The sequence below is a fragment of the Nicotiana tomentosiformis genome, chromosome 1 (genome assembly GCF_000390325.3).
Source record: "Nicotiana tomentosiformis chromosome 1, ASM39032v3, whole genome shotgun sequence".
Lineage (NCBI taxonomy): Eukaryota > Viridiplantae > Streptophyta > Magnoliopsida > Solanales > Solanaceae > Nicotiana > Nicotiana tomentosiformis.
The window spans coordinates 96,040,785-96,052,865 of record NC_090812.1 but is presented as its reverse complement, the minus strand read 5'-3'; positions in this window follow the sequence as shown (position 1 = coordinate 96,052,865).

Genomic DNA, 12,081 nt, shown 5'->3' with positions numbered 1-12,081 from the left:
TGCCGGTCTCCTTCAGAGTCGCGGCTGATGTTTTCTATGTCAACTTCGGCCTGGATGAGTCTGCGGTCCAGGTCGTCCAACCTTTGCACTAGGCTGGTTTTTAGATCGGGCACCATTTCCACGATGGGCCGTAATGCGTCAACCGTTCCCTCAAGGGTCGCGATGCGATCCCCATAATTCACCATGGTCAGAAATGGTGGTAATTGCAATGTGATCCCTCGTCCGATGTCGAGCCTAGGCTCTGATACCAACTGTTACGCGGCGCCTTCCTGAAGTTCCTTGGAAGGGCGACGTAAGGCTAGGCAACCGATGTCAGTACGGTTGCTGTCCGCCAACTGAGGTCCCCTCCGTACGCTAGACTAGATTGTCAGTGCCGTACGGGAAAACCAATGTCATGAGCAATTGAAAGAGAGCAGAAAAGAGAATTGAGAATGAAAGAAAGCTTGATTGCATTGAATGAAAGCTATTACAGAAAACAAGACGGTGTCGGGGGGAGAGACACCAGTACAGAAAATTGTTTGCTTGCTTGAAAGTTTTGATTGCTTGGTCCCCCTTAATAATGCTTAAAAAAAATAAACCAAAGTTACATGACTAGACCTATGAAAGCTGGAAAATCACACTTAAAGAAAATGCAGCAAAACTACTCTATATTTACAATGAAAAGGACTTAGTCTTCTACAAAGCAGCAGCAAGTCCGTTGGCAGCAACTTTGTCTTTAGCATCAGGGTCTGCGCGCGCGGCATTGTCTGCGCGCGCGGCGCTGTTGGCTTTTGCCTGTGGCTGGGCGCTGGCGATGGCTATCGGTGGGGCGACAGAGGCACATGCGCGCTTGTCACTTGGAGCTGCCGAGACCACGGGGCCGACCGTGGCGACGGGCGTTGGGAGGCTGGCCAGGACGCCACGGGGCGCGTCCAAGGGATCATGGGGCATGGCTGGAAAGCCGCCCATGACACTAATCATGCTCCAATAAGGAAGGCTGAGAAGTAAGAAGTAATCCTCAAATTCGCTTCCATCCCTTTGCACAATAATGCCTTTACTAGCAACTGCGTGGACTATAGTAACTAAGATTAATAACCTGAAAATCAAGGTATAAGTGCTACAACTGATTAAAATAAATTGATAATGTAAAAAATATAATTACATTTCAATATATACAACTATATTAAAAGCGTGAAGGCTCTTAGCGAAATGTCATTCGTTTTTTTTTTACCCTTTAAAAATATATTTAATACTGAACGAAATAGTCATTTGATTTTTTTTTCTAATATTTAAGACTTCAAAATTCTGCTTATTAAATCTTTCCTTATTTGGATCATGTAAAAAATCCTAATATTTATGATTTTAAAATTAATTAATTTTTTATATTAATTTTTTTCCTTATTTGACCAACTTTTATATCCTTATTTATGGACTTATTATAGGAGTATTTTCTTTTGGAGTTTAATACGTGGCACTTAAAGTTTTCCTTGTTCTTAGACTCTTTCCCCAAATATTACCATAACAGAATACCTAAATATCATTGGAAATCAGCAATGCATGTTACTTTTCGTTTTGACTTTTTAAGAGTTAATTTTAATTTTAAGTATAAATTTTTAGAAGTTTAAACTAACACGATAATATTAATTTAAAAAATAAATCAAACTACAACCATACTATGTAAAATTATTATTTTAATCTTTTGATAAACTAATATATTTGGAACTTTAAAATAACTACAAAGATTTCATTTTTTCACGAGAAGAGGTCCACTTAACTTTAATGAACTTTGAATGAAAAGAAAGCCTATGTAATTAGGTTACAAAGAACAAATTCCATCACCATGCTAAAAAAAAAAGACATATAAATATCAAAGAAAAAGGTTTTAATATTGGACCCAAACCTTAAAAAGGAAAAAAAGAAACAAAGAAAAGTTTCAGAACACATTTTTAAACTTTTAGTCTCTTTTGTTATAAAAGTAGCTTAACTTCATTTTGTAACATATAATATTGATTTTAGAATATTGATAAATCAAAATTAAATTTTATCATTTTATTCTTCAGAAAAATAAAAACGGATTGATTCGTGTAATAATGCGCATAAAGTTTTTATACTCCATTTTATATCAACCGAAAGAGTGTGCACTCTTTTTTATTTAATAAATAATTATTATTTTTGTATACTAATATTTTGAATATAGAGTTTTAAAGAGATGTCAGATGAGATACAATAACATAATATATTTATATTTTATATAACACAAAATATTATACAGCTAATTCAACCAAATTTATCATCTTTACATATTCAGAAGATATTAAATTCAATTATTGTGTCAATGTAATAATTCTTATTTTCATGATTTAAATAAATATTTGATTTATCAATTGTTATTTTTCAATAATTTTTTCTTCTTGTATACATTTATACTGATTAACGTGATGCACACGTGCAACGCACATACACTAAAACTAGCTAGTATATCTAAGAAGTAAAACCCCATAATAACTTAAGAGATATACATGAATACCACCCTCAACTTGTTATGAGGTTCCAAACATACGTTTAAACTTTGAGCGAGATCTATTATCCAAATGTACTTTGGTAAAAGTGTATCTCCTATCACCTTGAGTCTTGAGATGCCACATGGCATAGAGAGCATATTTACTCTCCTAAAATGCGTGAAAGAAGAAAAGTTTTATTTTTTGCAGTATCTTTTATTTAAGTTGAACAACAAAGCAGCATAAACTCAAACGGGTAATTAGAACTAATTTTTAAAAAGGTTAACTTATTATAAACTTAAATTTTGGGAGATGGCAAATGCAGATTTAAAGCTTAAGTATTTTGAAATGTGTTTACCCTCAAAATTGGATAACAATTAAATTTATACGCGATTTTAAGAATACGTGATCTAATTTGACACAAAATGAAAAATCAGATTAATATGAAAATAAACGATAAAAAAATAAATGCAAACCACACAAGTTGAACAATCCTAACCTTTAGGGGATTGGTCACCCTCAAGCGAGAAATAATTTTATCGGTGCCGGAGCAGAATGACAAGATGGTAAAATTGGAAATAACAGTATATTCCTTTGTGAAGCGTGTTACAATATATCTTTCATGCATTATTAAGTCCCCTTTTATGTATTAGGGCCTTTGTGAAGCGTGTTACAATATATCTTTCATGTATTATTAAGTCCCCTTTATGTATTAGGGGAGACCTACCCTTTAAGGTATTACTTTATTACTCTATAAAAGGCACAAGTCCTTGATTTGCTGACCGTTGGTTTCCTTTTTTGATTTGTTCCGTGATTTCTGCCATAATGATTGGTTAATGGCGAGAATTACGGACCTCTGCCGGATGAGTTAGCGAAACTTTCTTCGAGACCGTTAGAAACAGGACCAGTTATGCCACCGGTAGAGTTGAGGACAGATCTTATGGTTTCGATGGCTAATTTTGACGATGCTTTGGGTTCGATCTTAATTACCATGTTTCGATCTTTGGCCGATCGTGTGGGGCATTAGATCGATCTTCGAGCTCGACTTTTACCCGATCACAGATATTTCGACACTGGCCTAATCAGGGAGTTTGGAAGCTCGATTAAATATCGAGTTTGATTTTACCCGTATACAGATAGTCTCCTCATTTTTTGGAGAGTAGGCGACAAGAAACGATATGAGCTCTCGATTCTCACTTCGATAAATCATGACGTAAGCGACAAAAGGTAATTGAAACGTCCCATCGGTCCAGTCTTCAAGGCATTAAATGTGTGCCTGTTAATGGTCGACCACTTCGGTGTCACGACCCAAAATCCATTAAAGGTCGTGATGGCACCGGACACCGCTGTCAGGCAAGCCAACAATAAATACTCAATTTGGTTCTCATCTTTAATATTTTGAAATCACATTTTTCCTTCAATTAAATAATAAGAGATAGAATTTATAAGATAACTAATAATGCTTTCAACAAATTTCAATATGGGACAACCCGTAATCACCCCAAAACTCGGTATCACAAGTGCATGAGCATCAACTAGGAATATAAAATAAAATACAGCATATGTCCGGAATACAAATTTGGACAGGAGAAATATAAATACTCTGAAGGAGACTTTGCCGGCTGCGGGTTGTAATGTGGAATGCAGCTCAAGTAAGTCCCCGTATGTATACACACCTCTGCTCTCACAAGGCCACTAGTCACGTATGTACCTACACAAAAATGTGCAGCAAGTGTAGCATGAGTATGTAATCAACGTGTACCCAGTAAGTATCTAGCCTAACCCCGACGGAGTATTGACGAGGGGTCGACATAGACACTCACTAGTGGTCCAATAATATCAAGTACAGTGAAGAGGTGAGTAAATATGAGGCAGAGTAAATAAATGAGGTAAACAAGTAATAAATCATGTGGTACAAATTCCCCCTCTTTACGAGGAACTCAAGCTCTCCATTAGAAATTTCCTCCCTAACCGGAGCATATATATATATATATATCGGATCTCATCAGATAGATCGTCATAACGCAAATCGGGAAAACTCACTGATATACTGGCTTTTTGCCAAATATTACGCACGAATCCATGAGGATATGATATAGGAAATGTCGAGGCTTACGGCCTGATCCAACATAATAATAAAAATGTCTATAGCCGACGGTCAAACGGTCCGAACTATATGATAAATCAATTAACCTGCCGAAGTGAACGGCCCGCTCCTATAAGAGTGTGGTACATAAATCCTGCCGAGGCGAACGGCCCGATCCCATAAGAAGTGAAATACAATTTCATGTCGAGACGAGCGGCCCGATCCCATAAGAGTAAGAAGCTTGACGGGTCCTTGACCCCACTCACGAATAAACGTGTGAGTTGTAATTTCTTTAACAAAACCCTTTCAATGAAGTATATATATCGCGGAAACATGCCGAAAGAGGAGTAGAATTATTCGGTGACTAACCATGAACTCGTGAAGTCTCTACAATAACAAGTCTAGTCTCAAGTAATAATGTAAAACAAAGGAATCAATAAGTGAGAGACTACTCAAATAGTACAGCTATAGCATGATGTGAACCTAAGTCTATCCGGACAATAACATGAGTGTATCTACGTACGGGCTCTCGTCACCTCGCGCGTACGTAGTCCCCACAACAAGTAGCACTCATCAAACATATCAACTAGGGGTAATTTCCCCCTCATAGAGTTAGACAGGAGACTTAACTCGCTCAGAAGTTCCATAACCAGCTCCAACGCTGCTCTAACACCTCAAACCGATGCCCGTTGCTCCAAAACTAGTCAAATAAGATGCAACCCAATCAAAATATGCTCTGATACTCATAATTAACTAATTTACAACAAATTTTCAACTCCGCTCGAAAAGTCGATAAAGGCACCCTCGGGCCCACGCGCCCGGATTCCAAAAATATTTGAAGATAATTATTACTCGTAGTCTCACGAACTCAAATATATAATTTATTCTCAATTTCATGCCCAAATTCGTGATCAAAATCTAAGAATACCAATTTCTAGGTTTTTCTTCAAAATCCCAAATTTTCATATTTAAATCCATATATAAACCAAGTATTTAACTTGCAATAGGTGGGAACCACTTGCCTTGACATAGATGATGAAAATCTTCCCTTGAAACTCTCCAAAAATCGCCCATCCCAGTGAAAAATGAGAGAGAATGAGCCAAATCCCGTATTAAATCCAATCTGCCCAGACTTGTTCTTCTTCGCGTTCGCGTGACTAGTGTCGCGTTCGCGAAGGACTGACCAAGCACAGCATCGCATTCGCATTCAAGCTCTCGCATTCGCGGTAGCCAACTGCTCTCCTTCATCGCGTTCACAGTCTAAGCTTCGCGTTTGCGAAGGCTTAATGGCTCAGGGTCCTAGCTCCCCTTCCTTCTTCGCGTTCGCGACCACTGCGTCGTGTTCGCGCAAGCTTGACCAGACCTTGCCTCGCGTTTGCATTCGCGTCTACTGCTTCGCGTTCGCGAAGGCCAAATCCAGCACCCCCAAAATATCTTCTTCGCGAACGAGGGACTTCCTTCGCATTCGCGAAGAAGGAAACCAGACACCAGAATCAGCAGTTCCAAAACAGCTCTAAATGATCTGAAACACACCCGAGGCCCCCTCAGACATCAACCAATCATACCAACCAGTCCCATAACACATTACAAACTTGCTCGAGGCCTCAAATTGCATCGAACAGCATCGGAATCACGAATCGTACCCCAATTCAAGCTTAAAGAACTTTAGAACTTCAAACTTCTACATTCGATGCCGGGACCTACCAAATCACGTCCGATTGACCTCAAATTTTGCACACAAGTCACATTTGACATTACGGACCTACTCCAACTTCCGAAATTGAAATCTGACCCCGATATCAAAAAGTCCACTCCCGGTCAAACTTCTCAAGAACCTTCAAATTTCTAACTTTCGCCAAATGATCCCAAAATGACCTACGGACCTTCAAATCCACATTCGGACGCGCTCCCAACACCAGAATCACCATATGGAGCTATTCCTAGGCTTGAAATCCCAAACGGACATTGATAACATTGAAATGCACTTCAACTCAAATTTAAGAAATCCTTCTAAAAATGCTAACTTCCATAATAGGTGCCGAAACGTTCCCGGGTCATCCAAAATTCGATCCGGACATACGCTCAAGTCCAAAATCATCATACAAATCTGTTGGAACCGTCAAATCCTGATTCCGAGGTCGTTTACTCAAAAATCCAACCTTAGTTAATTCTTCCAACTTAAGGCTTCTGAAATGAGAATTTTCTTTCCAAATCAACTTTGAACTTCTGAAATTTCAATTCCGACCACGCGTACAAGTCATAATACCTGAAGTGAAGCTACTCATGGCCTCAAACTGTTGAACGACGTGTTAGGGCTCAAAATGACCGGTCGAGTCGTTACATTCTCTCCTACTTAAACATACGTTCGTCCTCGGACATGCTAAGAACTGTTCTGGAGTTGTCTGAAATCACTGTTTAACACCTCGTGCACCTGCCTGTGCTACCACAACCCAGTTGAGCACATTAGCTCGAGCAAATCTAAAGATCCTCCCCTATATTTAGGCAAATGAGCCTTAGGGCCAAATTCCAACGTCCAAAATTCTCTACTAGGTCTGCTTCCAACATACAAACACTGTTTCAATCACCACACGATGTACCAGTACATGATTGTATACTCTCACCGAATTCTTACCATGCACCACATAACTCACTTGCCCAAGGCAATCTTTCCGAGCACATCAGCTAAAATTTCCACTGATCGAAGTCCGTAGTGTACCTCATGACCAATTAAGCCTTGCTTAAACTCTCGCAATACTGCCACAACAGAGAAGATGTGTAGAACTCATAGCCATCTGCCGAATTACAATTTATGAAGTCTCTCCTGCCAACTTCAACTTTTGAGAAGATGGTATACAAGATTGGAATGCGTAGACTCAAATATTTGAAACAAGATTTTCATTAGGATAGTAAAATACGCGATCCTTACTAAGATTTTTTCCCACAGGGTTTTCCTTATGAAGGTTTTTAATAAGGCAGCTAGAAATGTGTATTACTAAATATGTGTACTCTTTTTCCTTCACTAAGATTTTTCTCACTAGGTTTTTCCTAGTAAGGTTTTAACGAGGCACAATACCTTTTAATGAACATCTAAGAGGGAGTGTTATGAAAATAATTATATTGTGGATGTTCATTTATTACTCCGCTATAGATAATCTTCCTGAAAAAGATTATCCATTTAGTACCCTGTTGAAGTTTATCTACAAGCAGCTGATGCAGGCAAGTTGCAAGCAGCTCAATGAAATGATTTGCAGCAGCTTATTATTAAACAGGCGGGTTGCAAGCAGCTCATGCAGACAGCTTACAAGCAGCTAAAGAAAAGCCTTGCAGCTGCTTCCTTTCTTCTATAAATAGAGGAGTTTTCAGTTCATTATGTACATAAGTTTGAAGTTTGAACAATATATCAGTTTTTCTCTATACTTATCTTTACTTTACAGTTTTTATTTTATAACAAATTTGAGTAAAGTTTGGTTTGAAAATGAAAATCTATTTGAATATAATTTTTCAAAACATATTTCACTTTAAAAAAAAACAAACATGAAATGTGATTTATATTATCAAAAATACCTAACAATACCAAACAAACAAGGCAAAATACATAAGTTACCTCCTAAATTATAGACCAAATCCCTATTACACACGTTTTGCGGTCGAAAATTATATTACACACTCAACATTTTTAAAGTGTATCTAGTACACACTACTTTTTCTTTGACTAGTTTTTCAAAACATGTGTAATGTCACGCACCAATCAAACAGTGACATGTGTCATTTAAAAAATAAAATAACTAAAATTACAATTATACCTCTCATCTTCCCCATCTAAACTACCATGGTTGTCTTCCTCCTCTCTTCACCGTCAAACACCATAGCCTCTTCATCTACTTTTTACTTAATAACAAAGCCACCATTAACTAACAAAAATCACCAGAAAACACACCCAAAACTCCATCTTTTTCGCTGAAATTGAATCAAAAATTTTGAGCCCAGATCCAACTCATTTTCCATTTCACTTCTGTAAATATTCGACCGCCATTAACTGTCATCACCACAATTCAGCTATTTAAAAAATAATCCATTAATAAAATTAAATAATGTGCAAGAGCTTGAGCTAAGCTTTAATGGTTGGAAAAAATTTCGGAAAATTCTTGCTTCCGGAAAATTCGACTTCGCCATGGGTAAAGCTCAAGTTAAGCTTCTCTGCAAAAAAAAAAAAAAAAAATCTTCTATGCAAAAGGTTGAGGCAAGCTTTTGGCGGGGCTACAAAAAACTTTAACTGTTGAATCTAATCTAAATTTCTCACCAAAAGATATGGAAACAAAAAACTAAAAACTAATCAATGAGAAGAGATATGAGAAATTGTGGTATGTCTATTTGAGAAGAAGGAGATCGGGTGGTGGAGATCAGGAAGTAGCCATGGCAGAATTTTTAAAAAGGAAGAAGATGACTCAATTTAAAATTTTAAAAAACTAAAAAAAATTGACATCTGACACAAAATTCTTCTCTTCACGCGACTCATTCATTGGGAAAAACACGCACTATCCACATGGGCAAAGTAGTGTGTATTAGATACACTTTGAAAATATTGAATGTGTAATGCGATTTTTGTCCGCATAAAGTGTATAATAAGGATTTGGTCTATAGTTTAGGGGGTAACTTATGTATTTTGCCAACAAACAAACTTGTTAATCATGTATATATAGAACCTTCATCGACGCCATTCATTATCATTATCACAAATCATAGTCCGAACATATATAAATTTGACATAAAATTATCATTTTTATAATGAACTACATAATGCACTATCCTAAAATCATAACATGATATTTTAATATCAACTGCTAATAACATAATTACTAGTCAGTAGCCACTATAATTCGTCAAATTGTAATAATATTACAAGATTCAGCAGTACAAAAGAAAATGATAGTAATTAGCTGGTGGTTAGTTGGGTCATAATAGATTGTGTTTTTTTTTTAATAAAATACAAAAGTTTGAGGTAATTTTTAAAATTGTTAAAAGATCAAACGGTGATATTTTGGGCCAAAGACAGGTCTAGAACTAGTTTTGTGATTGAAAATTTTATTTACAAAATCTGCTAAAAACATGGATAAAATCTAGGCGTGATACATACGGAGACACCTAAAGTTGGCACTATTTTTCATTTAGACACTTAAACTAGGCCTCTTTCCATCTGAGCACATTTCGTAGGCATATACTATACCAATTAGACACGTTTTATGCAGGTTTATGAATTCACCAAGCGAGTGTCTGCAATCTCCGTCTACGTAGAATAAATAACCATTAAACTCGTGCCACATCATTTAATTGCCCACTTCATCTATATAGTCTGATTTCCAATCAAATACACAAATAAACAAAAGACCTAAACAAAATTATCTCTGTTCCTTTTCCATCGATGGAATCAAAGAAACCACATTTACTTAACAAACTTCTTCTACTTTCCGTCAATGGTGTTGGTATCTACTGTCCTCTACTGATCTCTTATGGTATTTTCAATGCTTAAAGGTCCAATCTCTCCTTTATTTATTTTCTATTGCTGCAGTTAGGGCTTCTTTTTTGAAGTTTTTGATAAATCTAGGGTATTTTTGGGGGTTTTATTTGTGATGGTCCTTTGGCATTTTATCTAAGGGAATATTATGTATGACTATATTTTAACTCGTTTTCACCATGGGGTACATTTATTGAATAACCAGTCCCAATATACAAAGGGGAATTAGATGCCTTTTTTGTTGCTATCGATAAAGACCATTTCAGTCTTGTTGAGTTGTCCACTTATGCTGAAGACCTTGGGTATACAGTTGTCGAAGGGTTTTTTCATCAAAAGAAAAAAATGGTGCATTTATCCAAGTCGTATATGATTTTTAATTATTTAAATTTGTGAAAGATTTACAACATGGTGATATTTTGGATGTTTATTTGCGTCATGTGGTGAGTCAGTTTGAAGTACTCGAAAACTTAGTTGGTCTTTTATGTGGGACAGAAGTAGGCGTGGGTGGTAATGAACAATTTAAAGTTAGGGCAACACCTAAGAGTAATATAAATACTGAAGAACCTATTGAGCCACCCAAGGAAGAGTTAGAAAACATCTTAGATCTCAATGATGCTCAATCAAATTTGAATGGTGCTGAACCAACTCATAATGGTGATGAACCAGATCATAATATTGATGAAAATGGAGTGCAATCAGATGTTGACAGTAGTGACTCACAAGCAGATGTTCTTCCTAAAGAAGATGATTCAGAGGTTGTTGATGAATTGAGATTTTTAAGGGCTGAAAGAAGGAGCAAGAGGCAAGGTAGATAGAGGAAAAAACCATTCGCAACAGAGGAAATACCACTAGGAGAAGCAGGTATTGATAGAGGAATTGAAGATATTGGAAGAAACAAGGCTTCCAGATATGTAGGTAATTTAGGTGGGGATGAGCATGTTTATTGTTAGTTCAGAGGCTGATAGTGAAGATAGCACAAAAGAGTTAGATCCTGAAGCTATTCCTGGTGTTGATATACCAGCAAGAAGGAGGAGTACAAACGTCAGGTATGATCCTAATTGTGAACTTGCTATATTTGAACTTGGGATAATTTTTGAGAATGCTATAGAGTTTCGGAAAGCATTAGCAAATTATGCAATTGAGTACAAGGTGCAGATTAAATTGAGATCAAATGAACCACATATGGTGAGGGCTAAGTGTAAATCAAAGAGATGCAAGTAGGTATGCTATGCTTGTATTGATAGAGATTCTAGTAATTTTAAAGTAAAGAACTACTACCCAGTACACAAATGTGATACTTCAAACAAGAATAAGTTGTGTACTTATCAGTATGTTGCAAAGAAATTCAAAGATAAAATAACTAAGCAGCCTCGCATAAGGATATGTGAAATACAGGAGTTGTGCAGGGACAAACTAGGATTGTATGTTGGCAAGACAATTTGTTATAGGGCTAAACTGCGTATTCTCCTAGAGTCCATGGGTGATTGGAATATGGAGTTTGCAAGGTTATGTGATAATGTTGATATGATAAAACAAACCAATCCTGGTAGCTCATGTTGGGTAAGGATGGACAGTGAAACTAAGCCAGGAGAAAATCTCTTTGTTTACTTTTATGTGTGCTTTGATGCATTGAAAAAAGGTTGGTTAGAAGGATGTAGGAGAATCATATGTTTTGATGGTTGTTTCTTAAAGGGTGCTTGTAAAGGTGAGTTTCTAGTTGTTGTTGGCAAGAATGGAAATCAACAAATATTTCATATAGCATTGGTAGTTGTGGACCAAGAGATAAAGCATAGCTGGAGTTTTTCATCAACTACTTGAAAGATGATTTGCACTTATGAACTGGAAAAAGATTGACTGTGATGGCAGATATGTAAAAGGCAATATTTCTCTGTCTTGTTTAGTATTTATTTTTTAAATTGCACTAGTTAATTAAATTAATTATTGTGTAGGGTTTTGCTGCAGCTTTAAAAGAAATTTTACCCAATGCTAAATTTAGAATGTGTGCC